Source organism: Rhea americana, unplaced genomic scaffold (assembly GCF_003343005.1).
Source record: "Rhea americana isolate MKP2758 unplaced genomic scaffold, rheAme1 scaffold_2, whole genome shotgun sequence".
NCBI classification, from domain to species: Eukaryota; Metazoa; Chordata; class Aves; order Rheiformes; family Rheidae; genus Rhea; species Rhea americana.
The window spans coordinates 1,324,555-1,348,833 of NW_028186149.1; the positions used below are offsets into that span (position 1 = coordinate 1,324,555).

At 40.4% G+C, this 24,279-nt stretch overlaps 1 protein-coding gene across 1 annotated transcript in view; it reads right to left on the bottom strand.

Moving 5' to 3' along the window:
• TLN2 (talin 2) overlaps window positions 1–24,209 on the bottom strand; it is a 215,958-nt gene extending 191,749 nt beyond the window's left edge. The window contains exon 1 of the mRNA XM_085303277.1: window positions 24,096–24,209. The gene's annotated coding sequence lies outside the window, so the exon portion shown is untranslated. The remainder of the gene's footprint in view (window positions 1–24,095) is intronic.
• Between the last annotated feature and the right edge of the window lie 70 nt (window positions 24,210–24,279).

Consider the following 24,279-nt stretch of genomic DNA (forward strand, 5'->3'; position numbering starts at 1 on the left):
CCACAACTGAAGAAGCTGCATTGTATTTCTTAGCTGCAGAAATGTAATCAGATAAAGTCTAACCCTTCTTTCTTGGTAGCTCAAGCAGCTATCTAAAATGTGGGGTAAGAAATTATTCTCCATCCTCTCCATAAAGGGTTCGATATTACAAGCGTTTCCAGTCTTAAAAGAGTTATTAGATTTGTCAAATAGCTCAGGTCTGATTGAAAATTAAATTTATCACACCTTATCAGGAAGATGTTTCCTCATAACTGACAGAGCTTTGAGTAAGTCCCCGCAAACACTGGAACATATCTTTCCAGTTCCACAGATGCTATGAATGTCAAAGCTTCTCATCAGCAAGAGTTTGTAGCGCGTGGTACCGTCACAGAACACAGGCCTTCACGAACACAAGGAAACAACTAGCCTGGCTTACAACAAAACCAACAACATTTGCAAGCTGCATTGCTCTGGAATGACAGCAGACTTTGTCCTCTGCTCATTCTCATGCAAGCCTTCACTCCTAATAAAGGCTGTAGACACAATTATTGTAATCTACTTTAGTTAGCTACCATTTATTTAAAATAAACACAGCCTTTGTTTGCAAGTTTGAGGTATAAAAGGCCAACTCCACAAACTTGTGCAAAAAACTGGAATGTAACAGCTTTAAGGTCTTTAATTCTTAGTGGCATCATATTTACAAGACAAATATTCATCAGTTAGCAGTCAAAGCCCAAGTATTAATGTATTAGCAGTTCTCCACCTTCAGAAAGTACTGGACATACCACAAACATATGTAGTGGTAGTAAACAGCAGATGCTTTTAGTCTCCTTGTTTGTCAGATAATTGTTCACATATTAATAAGCATGTTGAGACCAGCAACTTATGTTGCACTGCAAAAAATCAGAGAAATTGAATACTTAAAACATTGCTTTCTCATCATCTTTTTTCATGTTATTCTAATTATTCTCTAATATTTGAAAGCTTATGGAGTCTTGTTTCCTGTGACCACTTGAAAATTCTCACTAAAACTTGCCTAAGAAACTCTGTTCTGCAAGAAGTACAATTAAAAACAATTATATTCCAAATCTGAGTTAAGTACACTTTCTTAAAGCACTGCAGTGAGATGCCTTTCAAGCAACAAAAAAAAAAAATCTCTTCCATTAAAACTAGTTCTCTATACTAGATAGTTGCAAGCGACATCATAAATATATGGTCTAGAGAATGAACCACCTGAAATTTTACAGAAGTGCCACATTCAAATATATTTAATCTGCAGAAAGTGACTTCTGATCTTTCTACTCTCCCTCCTCTCCAGATACACAGGATCAAGGTTTCTTCTTCAAATCACTTTACACCTACATTATTTTCCTTTCTTTGAAGAAAAATGTCAATAGGAATAAGCTGAAACTAGGGCAGAGATCAACAACAGGGAAGGGAACAGAGCAACAAGATGATCAAGGTGGCAGTCCATTTGCTTAATTAATAATGGCACTCAGCACTGCAAAAAGCCATCCTATCATGCTGAGCTAATACCATTTAAACCCACCACTCTTCCAGTTCTTTTGTTTTGAATTTCAGATTATCTTAAGCTTAGCTTTATGATTTCAAAAGCACTTAAGGTGGAAAAACATAGCCAGTGGAATTGTAACTAGAATTAATCAGGATCAGCTGCTCTGCCATCCAGCTTGCAGAAACTAGCTTCTGATACAGTTTTACAGCTCGGTACAAAGGCAGCTGTAAAATCCCCAGGCTCCCTATCCACTACATTTTCCCTGTAAGACACTTGCTTTTCTTCAGCCAACTAAGAGCAGTATCAAAATTTCTGTACACAGCCACTGCAGGGCAAATACCCTCCCTTTCATCTACACGGTACCTTCCAAATCCATAGCCTTTTCTTGGAAACATGAAGAGCTGAGATCTGTCAGGGGAGAGAAGAGAATTTGCTAAGGAGAAGGGTGAAAGGAAGAAATAATGGATTGAATTCTTACATTCACCTAGTAAGAGAGTCAGGAAGCAGCAAATGAACAGCAGCCTTCTACGTAAATGGGGCTACACACGGTAACAAAAAAAAGAGTGCACACAATCTGGCCTTGACAAATAATTTTTGAGTGTCTGACAATCTTTCTGTTGAAGGCTTCTATGTCGGTGATTCAGGCTTCTGAAAGACATTTTACGAACAGGTTGCTATTCAGCCAAAAAAACAAAAAATGTTTTGCATTTCAGTCATCTAACAGCTTAAATCAAAAAGTTGTCTTCGTAAATCCAGAAAAGTCTGAACCATAGAACACATTTAAAATCGAAGAGGCTTCAGTGTCACCATTTTGCCTGTATTTTGAATGTTGAAACTTCAGGTGACAACTCTCCATCCTTTAACAGCCATTCATGTGGTGGAGCGGGGGGCGAGGGGGGGGGATAAACAGACATTGTTTTGGTAAATAAGGCAGCAGAGGAACCAGGAATACTAACATAATTAAACCTTGGAGTAATGGCTGAGTCAGCTTACCTGGCACCACTTCATACTGGGACCTTGCCTATCAACAGCTCTGACTCTGATTTTACAGGTCTATCAGTAGGTATAAAATCCAGCCTCATACCTGGCACCATAATCCCTGCTCATCATTTGGATGCTGCCATCTCCCCCAAAAGTTTCCTCTGTGTCTGTGCTCCAGGCTTTTCACTTAACAGCCCCCTTTATCTCACACTGGAGCYGGTCAATTTCTCCACCTTGTTTTCCAGCCACCCTGAGGCGAGGGAGCCTAAGCAACCTTTTTTCTCACTGCAGCCTCAGGACAGGGCCTTCCCCACTGTGTTTTGTACCTCATCCATGCTAGATGTGACCTTGAGTGAAGGTAAAGTGGAAAACAAATCTCCATTTTTGGTAACTTCTGCCAAGAGCAGCCTCTCCCTTCTTACTATATATTGCTTGTTTTCTTGTTCTTTTACATTTCTACCGTTCAGACAGAAAACTTACACTGTTATAGCGCTCTGAAAATGCATGGAGTGTCTCAGCCTTCATTCCCATGCTCAAGACAGTTCTGTGAAGCAATCCTATTCCACAACTGCTGAGCAGAGGCCAAACTTGAATCAGAGCATCACACTGACCATCCTGGCCCCAGCAGGGGAGCCTGTAAGAGGAACGAGGAGAAGGAGCAAATGGATTATGTTTGTGAAACTAAACTTCCACAGGGATTTCTAGATTTACAGCCTGCAGCTTTAGTATACTAGCAATCAGAAGACACAGCAATAAGGTATTACAGCTCTGTGCAAGCAAGTGTGGGAGGGGGAAAAAAGGAAAATTGTGAGCAGTTTCTTCTATTTTTGACCTTCAGGATCAGAACATGGGCCTTCCAAACCACTTAAATAATTGCTTAAGGCTTTCCTAGTATATTTTCAATTATGCAGACAGAGGTTCTCAAGTAGTTAATTTGAGGGAAATTATTCAGTCTTCAAACCAAGAGCTGATGCACAAAGAAGTTTAAGTTCTTCAAACTGCACTAACAGCATACTGCAAATGTGGTGTGTATAACCATGAAGTTATCTGTGGGCATAAATGCTAGAACCGGCACAAGTTTTTCTGGAAGCGTACAACAGACAAAAGTTTAATAAAGTGTGCTTTCCCTAGCCTATATTTGTGTCTAATTCTTTAAAAATCAACTAGTTGAAAATTCTTCTTAATTTTTCCAGTTTTCAGAGAAGTGCTGTTACTGGTCAAGTAGCTGTCTGCCTCAGGAAATAACGATTCATAAGGACAGTATGTAGTTGAAGTAAAACCCAAGAAATAGCAACATGAAAGATCCAGATTTGGGCTAGTTGTGGCTGCTCTACTAAGAATCCTATTACTACAAATTAGGTTTCACAAACGATACACGTGCAGTAGAACCTGAAGAGATACTGCCTGCCTCACTACCTCAAAAATAACTCGGCCTAGGAATGTCACCAGGACATCATACATTATGCCAGGTAAACATTTCTAGTACATATTCCTGTTTTTTCCACTCAGGAACTGAACTGAGGCCAAGAGCCAGGTTTAATGAAAGGTCACCACTCATAACTAGAAATACACGCTTATTAGCAAGGCCTGAAAAATAACATCATGGCTCTTACTACACTGACACACTGAGTTTACATGCTGAAGTTTTGTTAAAGCTGACTCTACCAGCTTAGGGCTCCACTATATCAAACACTGCCGGGAAATGGTTTTCCCCCAGTGTTACTCAAAAAAAGAAAACAAAATTAAAAAACTGAGCTACATAGGCTATTGAACAGAACAACAAGAGCGTAAGGTAAAGCATAAGGTTTTAGCCTAATAAACAGCTAGAATCACCTCACTACCAGGAGGCAGTTTTCTCATCCAAAGCTGAAATAAGAAGGCAACTAGCAGTTTTGAGTAAGTGTTCTCCCCTAAAATTAGAGGAAGAGCAAGAAGTTACTACAGCGTACTTTTCTTTGGGGGGGCAGACAGGAAGAAGAATCTGGCTGGTACCATTGACAGCACGAAAATTCAGGAAGTTTTGCAAGAAAAGTCAAGAAAGCACTTAATACAGCGCAAGGGGAAAAAATGGAACAAGGAACAAGGAACAGATCTGGAAGAGTGGATCATGATTGATTCAACAATCTTAACATTTTGAAATAAGTGACAGTAAAAAGTTCAAGTATAAGCAACACAAAAATCCAAAGCAGTTAGTTTATAAAATACTCAATCTCTAAAAGAGAATTACAGTACAACGGTCAAGGAGAAAAAGCAAGTGATAGATAAATGTTGTGCAGGAACAGTTATAGCTTATGGCCCAGTTGTGTCAACTGAAGAGAGGATGAATCAGAAAGTGACTGCTATTACCTTGTCTGACATGAGAGAAAGGCTTTAGAACTGACATGAGCCTGTCTGCAACTCACCTTTTCCATAACTCTACTTTCTGCACAATTTTACAGTCTTGATTTGGGAGAGGACAACAGTAATATTTATTTCAAATCAGTCTATCCCTTCAATTAAGTCAGAAGCTCAGCTTCACTTTCTCTTCAATAGCTAGATCACGTACAAAATAATGACATACTGTTCTCTTCCACTGTCCACCCACCTGATGCACAGCACAGTGCACTGTGCTGTGAGAGTCAGGTATCGTCCATTCAGTACAATGGAAATCATCGGTTTAGGAAACACGTTGTCCCAGTGAAAGATCAAGATCAACTATTAATCATACAATCACCTGTTTAAAGTAATCAGTAACCACCACAAATATTTACTGCATTGCAGAGTTACAGACATAAATAGCATGCTTAGAAGGTGGGGTAAAAACTGAGTGCCAGGACCAACCCACATGTTGTCAAAGACATTTTAGGATGATAAACAATTGATCAGCCAGCCAGTCACCCAATATAGGTGGCTGGATCAGGAACAGCTGGAAATACTACATTACACTCTTGCTTAAATAACAGTATATTTTTATTAACATTTCATATCACATAATTTTTAAAAGGTGTAACTATGTTACCACAAAAAAAGAGACATCAAAACATTACTAAGTTTTTTTTCCCATTCTTTCAAGTGCTTAGTTCCCATTAACAGCTACAGTACAAGAACCTAGGTGACCTTGCTTGAGCAGAAGGGTTGGACTAGATGATCTCCCGAGGATCCCTTCCAACCTTACTGATTCTATGATTCTATGAACCTCTGTCACATAAAGCAAAGCTATCTGAACAACAACAACAAAGGTGTCCTTTCCAAATATGATATCAGATTTATTTTCTTTGAATTTCAGAAACAGTGCAACATTTCACCATTAGCAGCATCTTAACCTCTAAGTCACATTGCCCAGAACATCACATCGAGCACAAACGAGCATACAGAATGCATACATTCTACTATTATTTTCCAGCCAAAAATGATAGCATTTGTACCACAGCAACTTTGCCTGCTCACAGCCTAGACTGTTTTGGTGTTTTTGTTTTGTTTTGTTTTGGGGGGAGGTGGGGGGGAGGGGAGGTGGAGGGAAATGCACCTGAACTGCTGTTGCAGCAGGTTGAGCGTTCGCGCTCACCATGCAGTATAAGCTGGGGCTTGAACAGAAATAGAAAGCCATGAACGGGGATGGGCAGCAGGGGAATCCCCTGCCCGCTTGCTGCTATTTGTGACTGAAGGCAAGTAAGGTCACTTCCAATTTAACACTCAACTCAAAGAAACATTTTCTTCCAGGGAAGAAAGAAGAAATGAAAGGTACAACTGTTTCAAACAAAATGCCCTGAGGCAGCCATTGGAAAACTTCATAAGCAAGCAAGACAAAATTTCCTTTGACCATTTCTACAACAAACCAGTAACAAAGTAGGCATTTAGTGTTCTGTGTATAATCTTGAATTCAATGCTGGATGCAATGAACTTTGAAGTATCTGGCACTGAAAAGAGGGGTAGAAAAGGAAAACTAACACCAATTTCCTTATCACCTGTAGGAAAGCACAGATTTGGGTTAATTACAATCATTTAGTTGGCTGCAGGTATCCTTTATAAAGCAGACTTAGATCCTGGGAAACAACTTCAACAGTAACTTCTCCTCCACCTCCTAGGGTGACCCAGAAAGAGTGTGTATAAAACTAAATACATCTTTGTTTTCCAAAAAAAAAAAAAAAAGACAGAACACTGTTGATCAAGACTTCTGCCCTACTGTCAGGCAGAATCCAACCTAACACAATCACACTAATTTAAATGATGAACATTCGAATGCTTTTGATTTTGAAGGGTGAGGAGAGGAAACTCAATTTGCTAGGTACACTGGAAGTCTGCAAAGTCCTCTGGCAACTCACTGCCCAAATATCTTTCCACTTCATCTGCATCAAGACTCTGTTATTCTATAGTCCATTTATGCTACTAATTTTGACTAAAAATTGAATAGTGGCCAGCAGTGTATCTAATCACGTTAGGAAGCTGGTCTGTAGATCCCTCTGCACACAAGAGACCATAAATCAATCTGTTGCTGTTGGAAGGATCACGAATTATTCACAATCATAATAATCAGCTGAGTTTTGCAGATTTAGGGCATTCTTTTTCATCATCTCAAATACGAAATATGCTTTGGCATCGTGTTTACTGAGGCACTTAATAAAGAACAATGATCAGAATTCTGTTCTTCAAAATTTACATTAGAAGTTTCATGTCTTTGACAAGCAGCTGTCATAAACTGGTACTAACAATTTGTCCTGAACTGAAACAAAAGGACTTTCAAGGTTAGATTCATCATTAGTTAAACTACTGTTGCATGTCTAAATCCTATCCATTAACATGTCTATATCCCATCCATTAACATGATAAGATACAATAGCAATATCTCCAGCAAGGTACAACACATGTCCATCAGTTAATAAGATCTCTATCTTTACACAGCACATTGCACTGGAAAAAAATGTACTGATAATTGTTTAGTCTGCATGTTGCAATTCTGTGCTGCTGGAACTGACTCAGCAACAAGCATTTCTTACACAGATCTGGAACGAGATTTTTGTTGCAAATCCCATCCAACACAAAATAAAGGACTGTCTTTAGAATTAACATTAGACAATTGGAGTAGATGCTCCCTGCTAAAGTGGTTAAGGAAGAACCAAAAAAGATCAAGAATCTGTCTTTTGAGCTAACTGTCAACCCTTTGAAGAAAAAATTACTTTCTCGCAAAGGCCAAATGGTCTGTCCTTGGTAACTGGACATGGGAATTTGTTTTAGTTATTCATGTGAGTCTTAAAAACCTGGCCTAGTTAAACAGACACAATCAATAAAGTTTTAGTTTCTCCAAAATGGGCAAGTAGGATACTCATTTCATCAACATAGTATGATGAGTACCTGCTGTGCAGGCACGTACCCAGCTTCAAAGGAATGATCCCTTTACTGTCACAGAATGCACTCAGTACGTAACTAATACCCTTGTAAGTATTCCAGTACTGTTCACCATAGTAACAACTGGAGAAATAATTAAAAGCATCTGCCCTAAATAAAAAAACTCTGTGAATTAAAAAAAGATATTCAAGAATCAAAAGCTAACCACCAAAATACAGAAATTTGTTTTCAAGTTTTGAGATAAATAGTAACAGAAGATAACTGAAAATGCACCTAACTTCTACCTTAACTAAACTTAACATTTACAGTGCAGCAAAAATGGCTCCTTGGGTTCCAGCTGCAAGTTGGATTAGAAAGCTCTTACTATCACTTCTATTTTGCCACTGGAAACAAGCAAGAAGTTGAAAAAACACGGTTAACATTTCATCTCACTTTACTCTTAACTAAATTCACAACATATTAAAACCTAAACAAGGCACAAGTAGAGAACAAGCCAGAAGCAAAAAACATCCTTACAAATTCTTCAGCAGTAATGGCATTAATGCTCACAAAGCTGGAATAAACAAGAAATTACATGTCATTGCAAAATGGAGTCAGTTGTATCACGTATTTCAATACAAAAAGTGAAATATACCCCGAGGCAGAACAGACCTAACAGTTCTAACCTTTCCTTAGCTGCCAGCTATCTCAAGACAAAAAGCTTGCTATCCCAATATTAGTTTTAATTTTTAATTTTCACCGCAGGAGATGGCAATTCATTCACCAAGGATAAAAGCTGTACTTTCATTACCAAAAATAACTGAATTTGTCACTGTACAGCACTGTCAAAAAAAACACAGAGGAAAACAACATTAAAAGAAGTGCTATCATTAATGGTTTTCAGGTTATGTCAGGATCTTGGATACCCAATCCTGTAACAGAAGGACACTCTTCACATATTCTTACCCTAAACCTTGCTCTTAAATAAAACAGCTCTGTTTATCTGCTCTATTTGTTCAGTTTTGTCCTATAGATAATTATTGTTTTAGAAAATCAAAATGTTGCTACCTTTCATCATACTTTTGGGTGTTTCCCAGTCGCTGACATCATAAATACAACCACTGGATTCTGCGTACCAGTTTTTCAGGAAACAAATCCTACTGCAGTTGGGTTAAACATACCATTTGCTGAACATGCTTAAAATATTCTCTAATCTAAAGTATCTAAAGTACTATCACCTAATCTTCATGGGTCACATCTGGAAACTGCCTTAAATGTTTATTTATCAACAATTTGAATATATTAGGTTTCCTGGGGAAAAAAAATGTATACTTCTACAAATTAAGCAGATATTTTTTAAAAAATTATTATTTACGTCGACATACAAAAATCTATCCTTTGGGTCTCTTCAGCATCACCAGAACACAGCAATTCAGATTTGTCATTTTCATCACGTTCAGTAGGTATATGAAAGGTTACTGGAGAAGGGGATGTGAAAAAAGGCTTTAATAACATGAGTTTAATAAAGCTTCAAACTCAAAATATAGGTCAAAATATGCCTGAAAAGTCAGTATTTCAAATTAATTTTTCAAATCCAAATCTGACATTTGTGCTCAGGAACTCAATTTACTATGACACACACAACTACTTCCCCTTTGCCCGTGAAGGTTCCTGCCTTTACCCTTGACAGAGCAAATCTGTGTCTGTAATGCTGCAAAAAAAAGATAAAATCATGATCACTCAGCCACCTCTATATATGCAATGCAAAGAAAAAAAATGTTCCCTCCAGGCTCTCAGCTTAAAATGTGCTGTTTGCGGTTGCAGTTGAGGCCTTCTATTGTTGCACATTTAACCACATCAGTCCCACCCACACTGCTACCCAGCTCTGGTCCCCAAAGTGGCAGATTCCACAGATTTGATACTTCATTCTCTTCACACAGCATGTAGCCAATGACAAGAGAACTTGGCCTTATACTACTAGGTCTTTTTCTTTTTRAAAAAGAAAACGTAGAAGGCAGAAAAGATGCCAGTAATTCACTGATACAGGGTAGGATGAATCATCATTCTGCATAAGAGCTTCCTGCAGAAAAGTAGATCCAAAATTCAATTCATGTCTGGATACTCAGGCAGCTTCAGCACAAAAAGTGGGCCTGTCTAAGGCTAAAAATAATCATGGTAAAGCATTTGGGAGGGAAAAAAAAAAAAAAAAAAAAAAAAAAAACACAGTATCATGTACTCCTGAGTCTTTCCATTTATCCTTATTGCTCAAAAAGGAAAAACAAATCATTTTGAAGCTAGATTATTTCTGTCCTTCAAAAGAATCAAGATATAGCTCTTTTTGAACATCAACACTAATCTGTCTGATATATTTTGATGTGCAGTTGAAATAGCAAAAGCGGTTAACCGCAAAGGTCATAGATTGTACGGTGCCCAGGTAGACAAGTTTAACATGTTATATTTGCACTTATTTTACACATGCATTGCCTTAGAGCCATTACTCTCTCACAAATTCCGGTTGTACTTCAAAGGCTTTGACTGCAGCCTCTGCAAACAATAGAAAATGTGTTCAGTAGATTAGAAGATACCAAGTATATGCAGTTGCAAACATAACTCCATTGTCTCTTGAATAACTTCTACTGCCCCTCAAGTGTACCAACTGTCATGTGGTAAGGTTATTCTTTGGACACTTTGCTGAGACAGCCCAAACTATTATTTATGAAATACTTTAGGAATCATTTACAAAATAGAATTAAGCTCTATAAAGCTTCCTCAAAAACAACCAAAAGCCTTTCTTTACTTGACAACTACAGCCCCTCTTATAAAAATGTGTTTTAAGTTTTATTTTGCATATATACAGCCTACCATATTGCCTGAAGATGCAGTTTTCCAAGTTGTAAATCTAAACCTATAGACGCAACCTAGGGCCCTAGGAAGTCAAATAGTGTTTCCTTAATTTTCAAGCTCCACTGAGACTTGTCACAAACAATTAACTACCTCCATTTGAATGTACTTCTGGCTTATATGATTGCATTTATTTTTTTAAAAATATTGTTCACAATCAAAGCAGTTGTGTAGGGGGACAAACCTCAAAACAGCAGGTCAGAAGATGTAACCCCGTTCAGTCTGAGACGGTATTAATACACAAATATTCAAATGGATATAGAAGTGTCCAAACCTCTTCTTGTCTCCAGTCTGTTTTATGCAAAATTAGAAGTAAGTTTCTTTTTACTTGAAATCATTAAATATTAGACATTAAGCAGGAAAAAGCACACACTGGGAAATGAGAGCACACGTGTGGGAAACAGATTTTTTTCCCCTGACTTGGAGATTTCAAAGCTGTGTTAATGAAACAGCTGTTCTCTCCATTACCAGTTGAACTCTGCTTTTTGCCTATATATTTTTTCTCATCAGACATTCAAAAAACACTGTTCCTTTTTTCAGTTACACAAGACACACCAACTATATCAAGACTTCCCCCAAATTAGCCAAGAACAAATATTTAGGATGAGCAAGTTTCACTGAACAGTGTTAGTATGCTCATAGGTTGTAGCACCCTGCAGACTGCTTCAGAGGACATCAGAGTAGTTTAACGCATCAGCTGGTATTTCTTCTAGCACAAAATAAAATGTCTCTAAAGCAAGTATTTCAAGTGGCTTAGCTATTTTCTTCATTCCACTAGGAGGATATAGCATCCTATCATTCATCTGCAGTACAACATCTAGAGAAGAACCCTGAGACCAAAGCTTCCCCAACGTTTAATATTACTGAACATGCTGATTGTTAAGCATATATAGTCTTTATCTCCCTACAGTGGAAAAAGCTGTCACTGTCCACTCATGTATTAGACAGATAATCGAGGGCTTTACATAATACAGAAGTTTTCTTTGACAAAACATTTTCTATTTATAATCAAAGTCCTCCTGAGGGCTTCCTCTTTACACAAGGAAGCTTGATAGGTAGCTTTAGATCACCGCACTGACTCATATATTGTACACAGCAAAAGGGATGAGGAAGGTTTTCCCCTTCCATGCACCAAGTAAAATTTTCAAAGTAGGTATGTCTGAATGCAAAGCAACAGTGGCAAAACCCCCACACACCTACCTACTTGAGCTGTAAGAATCATTATGTCTCCCAAATACCCCGGACGTGGCTCTCAGGTCAATGCTTGCACCCCATCTCTCTGATCCCTATTTTGTTTTTTGAACAAGCAAACAAGCCTGCAATGGAAACCAAGAGTTGCTGGAAACACACATTTTTAGCCCTCAAAGTTCTGCTCTAAGTCTCTTTTTTGCTTAACTAAAAGTCAGGGTTTGTCTCTTCCACATGACATCACAGCTTTTTACAGAACACAAACAGATTCTCTGTTACAATGCCTTGAATTTTCAGAGTATGCAACTTGCACCAAGACCCCACATACCACTTTTACACCTCACTACACTGCTCCTAAGATATCCATTACAAAACCAGAGTGTGACTAATAATAATCTAGATTCACTTATGTTCTCCACTCCACATCACTTGATTTTTTCTGCAAATATTATAATATGGCACCATTTTATCATCTGCCTTTTGGAGAATGAGCTATTTTTGTGCATACCTCTTCCACAAGCATGTCATAACTCCCAATAAGAAACATTAGAAAGCAAAGACTAGCCTCTGTCCTACTCACTCCAGCTCCGCTATCATTCATGCAACTGTTTCACTCGTTATGGGCCACTAACACACTCACTGATCAAAATAAGATTGTCAGCCAGCATTTTTAGTAACTAGTGGAATGTAGTCCTAGAAAAGAGAGTCATACACTTTACGCAAACTCGATCATACAAATACTAGTTTCATTAGCTTATTCAAGAAAATTGTTACTATTGTTTAGTTGAATACTTCCTGAACATTGTTAGAAGATAAGAGCTCCTATTCTAAGCCACTTGAGCTACCTGAAGTATGAATTGCTTCTATTCCAAGTGATAAATTCCCAACAGTACAAGCACAAACCAACCAGGAAGAAAGAAAAAAAATGACATCTGCCAAGCTGCTAGGGACAGAAAGGAAGACAATCTCCACTTGCACAATAGATCTCTAGCATCCTGGTTTACTTGCCATGTACTGCAGCAACCACAGACAGCTTCCTGTTGCTCAAACTGATTCTAAATGCCAGGAACAGGTCCTACGGAAAAAACAAAGAAGAGTCCCCCAAATAAGTGTCCCTGATTTAGCTTGCTTTGCTTTGCTTACAGAAAAAATTAAATCTAGAAGCAAACAAATTCCATAGAACATGTCAGAAACAAACGTTGGTACCAAAAGACCAACCAATACCATTCTAGAATTTTTATGTTTCAACACAGAAAGGACTGCTTTGAGTATTCAACTGTGGTAGTAGAAATACTTTGCAAGTAGTATGCAAGAACAATTTTGCCTCAAGCAATGAAAACTACACCCTAAGCAAGGAATTTTAAACTAGTATATAGTCCAGAAAGGGAGATTAGTCAATGTAGCACAACTGCTGTAACTACAGTTGAAGGAAACAACTGCTTTTGTCATTTTCCCTTTCACTCATGTATTTTCTGTCCTCCTTTCATGTTTTTCCTTCAGTTTCTTGTAAACAACACTTTAAAAAGAAAACTCCCTGCTTATTCTTCCCCTTTTACCAAAAGGGCTATTATCTGCAGTCCCACCTTGCTTCTGCATCCTCTTCAGGGGCTGAAGCTGTACTTCATTCTTCGCAACTCACATGACAGCTACAGAAGCTGAACTGCACGAGAAGATATAGACTTATTGGGGGAGTACCAAAACGTTACTGGTGCCTGAGAGCAGATAATTAGAGATAAATTTCAAGTATCTGCTAAGTGAAGACTCTGTAGCCTCAGGCAGCAAGAGAACCACATTGTGCTGGCTGCTAAACAAAGTGAACAAAAAATGGCTGTTCCTCCTTAGAAGAAGCCCTAGGCAAAAGTCTTCAATCTTTTAACACTTATTTCCTCACCCGGCATGACCTAAAGCTACACATCACTAGGGTGTGCTCATTAAAATCTGCATGCTGTCACAACACACAAGAGTCACATTACTAAACACCGCGTTTTGAAGCACAGGAACATGAAGCACAACAAAGACAAGGAATTCTAAGAATGGAAATGCACAAGCGGTTTAGGACCCTCTGCAGTTGGGATCTTGCTCAAATAATCTCTTTAAGAGCCTTAAAACCTTATGCAATCACTCACATGCACAAATATCATGGATTTGGCTTCTACTTCAAAATCCATGTGCATCACCTGATAGGACGATGGCACAGCTCATTTTAAGTTTTCTAACATGCAGTGACAGGATCCTGAACTCAGGCCTAAGCAAACAACAGGCTTCAAATGCTCTTTGACCATCAGTATTTAAATACAAATGCCTCTGTTTAAACAGTGACTGCATCATTATCCATGGCTTCATCATTAGTGGATAGGAATTAGCCATTTCCAGTTCCAGTGTATGGAAACAGGTGATCCATCACTTATAGTGGGGCCTACATTTTCACAAAATGAGACAAACAACCTAGAGCTTCACTGTTCAGGTGGAGTGCACACACGGCCAGGAAGTATGACCCTAACTTGAGGCAAAGTAGAGGAGTTCTGGAAGGCAAAAAACAAGCAAGTGATCTTATTCCATTGTGAGACAGTGAAAATCCATAAACCAGACCCACACAGATGGGCTACATGCTTGCTATCATTTGTGGACAGGATGGTGATAACACACAAATACCTCATATATTCAAGACAGACAAGGTAGTAGGCAACAAAGCATGGTAAACTGTATAATGCAATGCTTTACCAGGAGTTAAGGAAAATAGGCATGAGAGAAAGTATTCCTAAGACCAAGAAAACATGACCTAGGCTGCCATTTATAAATAAGTGCAAAAACTTTTAGTAAAAAGATTATCACAAAGACCACTACTTAACTGAGTCTGTCCACAAAAAGAGAGGTAAGTCTCCCCTCTGGTTTGGAGCTCAGCTAACAGTTCACCTTGTTATACTCTCTTTACAAAGAGGCACGCAAAGCTACAACACAAGCCTTAGCCCAGGAATTCTCAATTATCTGGCTAAACCGATATTAGTGAAATTAAGGCGTTTCCCTTTCAGCTAACATTTGAAAACACTAAGCCAGCTCTGACTTTGGCAGCACCATCTTCCCAGTAAGTACTTGAACACTCCGCGCAGCTGCTTCACTTCATGTTGTTGAGATGACTCCTACAGAAGTTCTCAAAGTGGCTTTATAAAAAGTAACTGTTTACGTTAAACATGAGATTTCCTAACTATCTAAGGGAACAGACGCAGAAATGGGTTGCAAGCAAGGCCAACATCAGGCATGCCTGATTCCAAGATGTCTGTCTGCAAGCAGTGTAGCTACTGAATATTAGTCACCCAGAGTAATCAGCTGCATTTTAATACTAATATAGCACTAGAAAGACAGTATGCGCTACGAGAGCTGCTACACCAACATCTACCACGCAAGTCACCTGCAAAGTAATGCAAGAAGGCAGGAGATAATACAATTCCAAATGCACAGGTACCRTGCCAAAAAACTATACACAAACTCTGCAACACGGAAGCTTCCCCAGTCTTGACCAGATAGCCTCTCACCATTCTGGAAACTTGCTTATGGGAAACTCTCCTCCAAAATGCAACACAGGCTGATCCCGAGTGCAAAAGTATCCAGTTGCACTAAGCCTTTAGGTAGTAAATTCTCAGCTGACATTTAATATACCCACATATATAAAAACATTTCAAAGTTATGTATTTAAATATTCACACTTTTGCTGGGGAAAAAAAAACAAATTAAAGCATGAACTAATTTGCAAGCTACCTGAAGATAAGTAGTACTATAGGTAAGTAATTCTCAATATTAAATTTAACATCAAAATGACACCCTTCTTGGGCTAAGATCACCATATGGCAACAACAGAACTAATTTTGTGTACTTAATCTTATATGAATGACTTCACTTTGAAAAGTTCAAATGACATTAGTTATCATGGGTTATACGCTTCTCTTACTTCTACAGTCTCTTACTGGGCTCCAAAACTAAAATTACTACTCTGAGAAAAAAGCTAAGTAAACCATTAGTTAAGCTAGTAACATGGACTATCAAGAACCCTAACAAGGTATTATACTAATAGAGTACTGCTTAAATATCATGGGTTTTTTTTTGGGGGGGGGGCAAATAATTCTCAGCTCTGCTGTTCATCTTTCACAAAGCAATGAACTGAACCTCCACTGTCAACAAAACTGACATCGAAATGCAGATTAACATTTTTTTACAGTGAAAAAAAACTCAAGATCGTTTTCAAACACAATCTTTTGGATTCAACCACTTCCACAGCTCTGAAGCCATTAAGCCATTCTCTTAAAAGGTCTCACTACTTTTAGGTTTTACTAGTCCTGCTGCTTTATTTTATTAAGCCAAATTTCACTTTTGCTCTTCATCAGAATGGACCTATATCCTCTTCAAGCCTCCAAAACCTCCTTAAATCACAACCTCGGTATTGATACTGTTTAGCAGAGCCTTTGGCTCAGAAGATAAAACTACAAAGCACTTCTGCTCAGGGAGCATTTAATTTTGTTTAGTAACAAGGTCCAAATGTAGAGGGCCGAATTTAATGCTACAGCGAACCATCACTTTGAAGACAGACAATTCACTCTCTTTCTTAAATGACCAGATAAGGCTGCATTTTGAAGGGAGTGAAACTATTCCAGAAAAGTTAAGGCCATTGCTGACTGTAATATAATCCATATGGAATAGAATGTTTTGACTTCAACTTCCATTTTTAGCTTTCAGTTTAAGTAACAGTTTTTTTCCCTTCATACATGTATGAGATTTTCAGTAACCGGAACTCTAACTTACTTTTTGAAAGGGAATGATGATAGTATTAGTCAGCAAAGCATTTTTCCTGTAAAAGTATTCACAGCTATTATACAGTCATTTTCACACCTTACAGTACAACTGTAAGCAGCCTTACAGCTGTTTCAGTACTGGTTTGCTCAGGTCCTCAGGGCATGTCTATCCTTCTAATTAATTGCAGGCTTTGTTTATCTGTTCCAAACAATCTGCAACAACTGCTGCATACATAATTCACCTTAACCACCCACTTGTACCACCAAAGTATTTTTCTGCCTTATCTCTTTGGCACCAAGGCCCTGCTATTCCATTCCATGTTCCCTTGTAGGTCAGCCATATCTCTGACATGAAATCTTTAAGAACATCTTTTGGTCCCCTCACCCGCCCCCCCATATCTTCACGTTTTGTCTTGCGGGATTCTAATTCTTTAGAGTAAAGGAACACAATTGTGGAACTTAATTCCCATGGTTTCTTGTTTCATCTTACTTGCTTTTTGTTAGGTAGCATGCATTAAAATTTGGCTAGCACCATTATCAGCATATCAATTAATACAAAAATGCTGCTGAAAGCCTTCTAGAACTACACAGCAAGTACAAGCAAAAATAAAATTTTAAGAGTACTGTTCAAGGTCAAATTACCTGAGAGCAAACAACACTTTTCCCAAAATATTCATGGAACATCATGGAGCAATTTCACTCAGCAAATGGTTGCATTAGAGCACAAGCAGCTATGAACAACTTTCAGGACGGACAAGCCTGTGCTATAAACAAGGCAGCAATAGAAAGAAACTTTAGGATAGTGGAAACGACACATTCTCGTGCTGTTCCAAAAATACTACCACACAGCCGGCATACTTGGGCTTTCTCACTGTAGTGTGCCACTAGCTGGTCACCCACTGAACAGTTATTTGCCCCAAGATCAAACTTCAAAGTATTATTTTCCATGGATCTTGAAGACTTGATGTCTGACAGTTTGTTGTGATCACGATGACGTCATCTTTCAAGATCGGGCAATTCTCTTTCTGGAACAGCTACACAGCAGCAGCTATGTAGCTCCAGAACGAGGAGCAAGGTGGCCATTTAGAACAAGGCAGTGTGAACAGGGATAAGAAAGAGGCTGAAGCATTTCATATCCTTTGACAATCACTGCTTTTGCAACTGATACAGGTAGCACTTCTAACAGACTAACCTCCTGCTCCTGGGACAACATCACTGCTTAGCCTGGCTTTTGCTTTCCTGGCTAAGGATAGAGAAAGCACAAAACACCTCACACACCCTCCAAAAGCATCTGCAAGTCCTTTTGCACTGGCTCCCTTATCCTTTCATGTCCTGTAAACATAAAAGTCTCACACAAGGCCCATTACAACTACTGCAATCCCTCTTCTCTCATCTTAGTGCCTAGGTTTGTGCTGTATTTAATCCATACTCTGGCCAGTATGATCTCACTATATAAAGTTACTTAATTACTCTTTCTCCACAGGTTTCATTCTTCTATATATTTGGTTATGTTTCTTTTGTCCTCCACAGCTGCTTTTAAGTCTGATTAGGATCACAGTGCAACTGTATAGGCAGTCCAGCTACAACAAAGCTGATCTGAGTCATACCATAGCTGCAAAGGCAACCACAGAACTACTAGGGTTTTTTTTAACCATTTTCCAGAGTGGGTAAACAGCCCAAGGTTTTGGATCCTCCTTTGGGCTCCACACATCCTCTGTTGCTGCACATAACATTTCCCAGAAGTACTTTAAACACCACAAAGTGATTTCATTTCCGATAGCCTTTACTTTTTTTAAACAGAAGTTGGGCATTTATCTTTTCCTGCCTGCAGTTGCGCTTTCTGCAGTATCCTGACCCAGGAGGTCTGCCACTAGTTTCTTCAGCCTGACCCTGCATTCCTGCTGTGCAGTAGTGGCTCCCACTTGATCCTCTCCTCAGATAGTTCTGATGCCTCCTCAACAACAGGTGACTCAAGCAGTCATTTCCTTAGATTGGAACAAAAATTAATCCAAGAAGGTCTTATAGTCAAAAATAATAATAATAATTAAAAAAAAAAATAAGGTACAGGCTACAGGGAACTGTTGCATTCAAATTCTGCTTCCTGATCCCATTTTATTCGTGTCAACTTTTAATCCCATTTTAGTCGCATTGCTGAATTTCAAATTTGTCCTGGCATTTCAACATCTTTATTATGTCTATAGCATTATGTGCTTTAGTCTTACATCATCATCCTGTCCCCTGTCACCACCATGAGATTACCATGTTTCTTTTCCTCACCAGGGGTTATCACTTCTGGCAGGTATTCATTACTTGCCTTCACTACTTCCCTTCTCCTCTCCCTCTCTGTGCCAAGTACCATCCTGCTGTTTCCTGTTACAAAAATATGGTACATTTAAGTTGAACAGTCTAAGGTAGAAAATTGGCAATATTTCCTCTAACTGCTATTACATTGTCCCACCATCAATGCCTTTAAGGCTAATTGATGGTGTTACCAGTATACATTCCAGTCTGGTTTTTTTTCCACCAATAAGTTTTTAAAACTGTTTTATGCTCATGCAATTATTTCATCTACTTTTGAACCTTTAAACACTCCAGAGAAATTACAGCTTCCTAAGCAGTACACACCACCATTGTAAATAAACTATAATATAAACTAGATCCACAGGTAAAGTAGATGAAACACAGGGTAACTTTTACTATGTTACAGATACTGACTCCCAAGAAACATGAGAGATCACTAGATGAGACCAGACAAGAATACATGCTAAGAAAAGTCTTAATTCTGAGGGCCTTTCTAGGCTGAAGAAAATGCTATTGTTTAAGGAATTCTCACATCATTACTCTTTAGCAAAACACTAAAGACTTTTGGATACCCTATAGTAGGGCAAGCCCCTACCACAGTTGACAGAAATGTAAATTGTTAATCTGCCTGAACAGTTAAATGGCCCATGCAGTACCACTAATTCTTTATCATCTTAATTGTTACTCCCTGTGATTTAGAACAGCCAATACCTCCTGCCTCTCCCTAGGCAAAATGTCACTTTTTCATGGAAATACAAAATCTCAGCCTTATAAAAGCTAGCAGATAAAGGACACAAGACTCATTTGCAATTCACTTCAATTCACACCTTCTTCCTGCTGCCCAAACACAGAAAGATGAACCACCTACCCAGAATGCAAGGGAGGTAGTTTCAAGTACCAGTCTGACCTGTCTTGGCAGAAATTCAACTGGTTGCTGCCAAGTAAAGGGACTAAGAGCAAGAAATTTGTGCTGTAGTAAAGGTATTTTAAGATTTGACTTTCCCTTCTGCACTCACCATCACCTTGTAAAGTCGGTGTGTTTTCTAGCTTTTTGAAGATGCTTTCGTAAAAAGGTACTGGAGCTTTGAGAACTGCGGGGGTGGATCTCTGGGGACAGAATCCCAGCTTGCAACTGAAACTGGAAAACATCAAAATGTTATCACAATTACTTCAAGTACACAGGCTAATTCATACTCAGTTTTGAGATAAGTATGTGTGCACACAACACACCCATAGAAATGGTTCTCTGACACTGCCATGAAATGGATTTGTAATAGCATTAGCAGAGACAAACCTGGAATGTTCAGTATTCGCACTCAGAAGTCTGGTATCTTTGTATCTAGGCTAACCCCAGGCTCCTTCCCCTCTTCTCGTTGAACTGTACTAACCTGACTGAAGAGGCATCTGCCTCTACTACGCCCAGAGAGAGATGCCTATAATTTACTTATCATTGATCAGACCCAGGATTTCAGTACACCTACCACTTACAGGTCTAGCTAGCTTGGGCTACCTTCAAGTTCTTTAACATATCTGACCGATATCCTTCTTTTTATTATTATTAAAGGAATGGATTGTTTACTCACAACAATAAAAATAAAGAGGCCCAAGATATAATATGATGTCTATACTCACAATCCCATCCACAGAGTTGCAAAGGCCAAGACTACTCTGAACACCATAGCTTCGGAATTTGGTAGTCAAGGGCTCGGCAAACCTCTTTTTAGTTCTTTTTACCCACTGCCCCCAAAAAACCTCTCCAATTCATTCTTACCCATTTTTATGGCCACATGTGATCAAAAGCAAAACTTCAGAAGCAAAAACCTGTGTTCTCCTGCAGGTGCCAACTACTGTTTCCAGCTATATGCTAGTAAATTTTGTTCCAGCTAACACACTACAATCCAAAAGGAAACAAATGAAACGTAATACGCAAAATGCTTGAGACAGCTTCCCCCTATTTGCAACAACACCCGATCATTTTGTCTGCTGTTCTCCATTTGCATCAGCATTCTATCGTCCACAGAAACACGTGTAAATAGACTTGCCAAATCTTTGGAAGATTCAAGACCTGGGGGAAAAAAATGAATTTTTGAAAGCTGTGTTCTGTAAACACATTCATATCTCTCCCCCCTCCTAATTATGACCTGTTGCAAAGGCAATATTTATACAGTAACTTCTTAGCAAGAAAGCTCGCATATTTTTAAAAGAAGTGATGTGTATAGATTCAGCAGTTTGCCAAAATCTGAGATGTAGATATGACTAGGCACCGAGAATTACTTCAAGCAGCTTTTTCATTACTTCAGTGCTAACGAAGTTGTATGAGTATGTATGTAGTGAGTAATGCTTGAGCAAGTGATATTGCCCACATTTCACGAACAAACACTATTGTTAGACCAACAACTATCCAACACTACAATACCACAGTAAGGAATGGAGGTTGATGTCTGTACTACTGACCGCTGCAATGGTCAGCAATGTAATGTAATTAAGTACTGGCATTTTTGGAAGCTGCCTACACCTTGAATTCACACAGATTTAATATATATCTATTGCATAGGTAAGGATATGAAGTAGCACGGGACAAATACTAATATTTCAGTAAATCCTTGCTTTGCCAAGTCAAACCTTTGTAGAAACAATACCAAATGAGAGTTCTCACAGTAAAATTTTTAATCATCATAAASTTTATGCAGTCCAAGCTGTGCCACAGACATATCAACAACCAGACACTTCTTTCAAGCCCACTTTTCCCTCTCCAAAATAAATGACTTGCATAGACTATAGTGCGATTTTGTACTTATCTGTTATGTTTTAACTAAAGATTTATTTGCTAATGTTAGTAGAACTCAGTGATTAGATTAGTTGGCAAATGATAAAAGATGTCTATATAAAACTGCACAACAAACCAAGCTCAGAGTTAAATTACTTAATCCTTTGCAGTTCAAATGCAAATTCACCCTTTTCAGTATCTTCTAGTCTTTAACCAACCTATCCATCACACACACACACACACACACCAAAAAAAACCCTTACTCTCTGAGGCACTACTTCACTGCAATGGCAGCATTTCAAAACAACTTAAATTAGGCTGTACCACATTCCATTACATGATATAATGCAACAGATGTTACTCTACGAACATGTAGGATAATTATTCACATATAAGACAACTATTCACAAGTATTCAGGGTAAAGTACACTAATTTGTATGGCAGAATGAATGAGTATTCTATATAACATTGCTATACTCGATATCGAGTTCTGTATTGAGATGAAGAACTTAAATATTGACTAAGTTTGTCAAGGTAACTCTGACACAGATTCAGGACTAGAAAAAGAACTATTCTTATCATGTTACTTCATCTTAATAATTTTGTCACCAACAACCAGATAGGTCAGAAGAAAGTTCCACTTAAACCTTTAGTTCTGTAATTAGGAGTGAGGTGAAATGTCGTGAATTTCACATGAAATGCACATCTCAGAGGTAAGGTTATCCATTTTTCCCCCTCCCAGCTCTACAGTAACATTCAATCTCATTGCACCACCTTTAAAGCTTCATGCTTTAAAAAATAAAGCAGAAAATATAGTTCAGCCGATTTTGTTAGCTAAGTTACCCATGAACTACCAACACTGACTGAAGAATGGCTTTCGTTGTCTGAAACAGATAGGAAAACTTCCCATATACTACCCCTCGTAAAACATTTGTAACTAGCACCAGCAGCTTTCGCTCATACTTACAACACACTGCCATTCACGTAAGAGTAAGCTCACAAAAGATTAAGTGATTTTTAATGTAAGCATCAGTAAGCCGAAAAATCTGTTGTTTGCTTGCTTGCTTTTTAGTCCCAAGGATGATCTCCATAGCTATTGGGTTCTCTTGCCATGCAGAAGTCCTGATGTTTTCAAGTAGCACACTTTCAAACTCAGAGCGGGCTTCCTGCCATTCCAGGTAACATGGCTCAAACCTGGCTCCGAACCAGAGCTATACAGAACAAACCTTTACAACAGCCGGCGGGAAATGGGCAGTTGTTTAACCTAGCAGAATTTTCGAATCGGTGAGTGTCCCACGTTCTCTCCAACCAGCAACACCTTAACAGAGCGCAAAGCAGAGCCCGAGGAAGGGAACGCGGCTGGTGAGCGGAGCACGAGCGCGCCGCGCGCCGAGCGGAAGAGCGCAGGTGCCCCGCCGCCCGCCGCCGCGGCGCCCCCGCGCAGCGCCCGCCTCCCGCTGGCGCAGGGCGCGCCGCCGCCGAGCCCGCGGCCGCCGCGCGCTCGCCCGCCCCAGCTGGCTCCGGCTGGCGCCGAGCGGCGCGGCTCCCCCGCCCGCCCAGGCTGGACGCGCCCTCGCCTTCCCGCCGCTCCCTACAGCACCGGCCTGCGACCCGCTGCCAGCCGAGGCGCCCCCCGGGGCTGGTGGTGAAGGGCGGGCACATGGACATGGATACGCACATGCACACACACAGCGCGATCGTCCTTGGGAGGTCGCCGCTTCGCAACGTGCTGCGAGAAGCGTCTCTCTCCATCGCGGTCCTCGGCGGCGCGGCGTACAGCTCCAGCCCCGGGGCGCAGCCGCCCCCGCGCCGCTCCTCGCCAGCGGCCCCTCGCTCCCACACGCTATACAGGGTTAGCATTAGGGTTGGCTTGGAGGACCCTGAAGGAGCCAGGCTTTCCCCCCGACCTCGACTCCAGCCGCCGAGAAAGCGAGCCGAAGCCGCTCACCTCCTCCCGGGGATCAGCCCGCCCAGCGTTAGGGCAGCCCTGCTCTCCGCACAGCATGGGACCAGGTCATCGCAGCCCTCTCCAGAGCCAGCAACTTGTTGGGCGGGCAGCGCGGCGCGCCGGTGAGGCTATGCCGAACGATCCGCGCCGCCGGGCTCCCGCCGCTCGTGCGGCCAGCGGCGGGCACGGGCACCGGCGCCTACCGCCCGCCCGCCCGCTGCCTCGCTCCGGAGCTGCTGCCCGGCTGGGGACAACGCAACATTTATACGCAATCCCGGCGGCGGCGGCTGCCTGGCTGCAGGACGAAGCGGCTCGGCGCTGCCGCCGCTCAGCCTCTGCGCGGAGCCGTCCCCCGCTCCGCGGCTCAGCGCACACCAGACGCTCCACACACCGTGCAGCGGTAGGGAGGAAAGGGGGTCCTCAGGGGCTCCTACCGGGAGAGGCGTTACCGAAGCACTGCAAAGCGCCTAAGCCCTCGCTCCTTTCCTTCCTTCATTCGCCTGCGCCGCCGCCGCCCGCAGCTGCCGCCGCGGACTCCAGGCGCAGACCCCCGCCGGGGAGGGCAGGAAGCGCGTCATCACTCCGGGACCGCTCCTCCGCCCGGCACGGCACGGCACG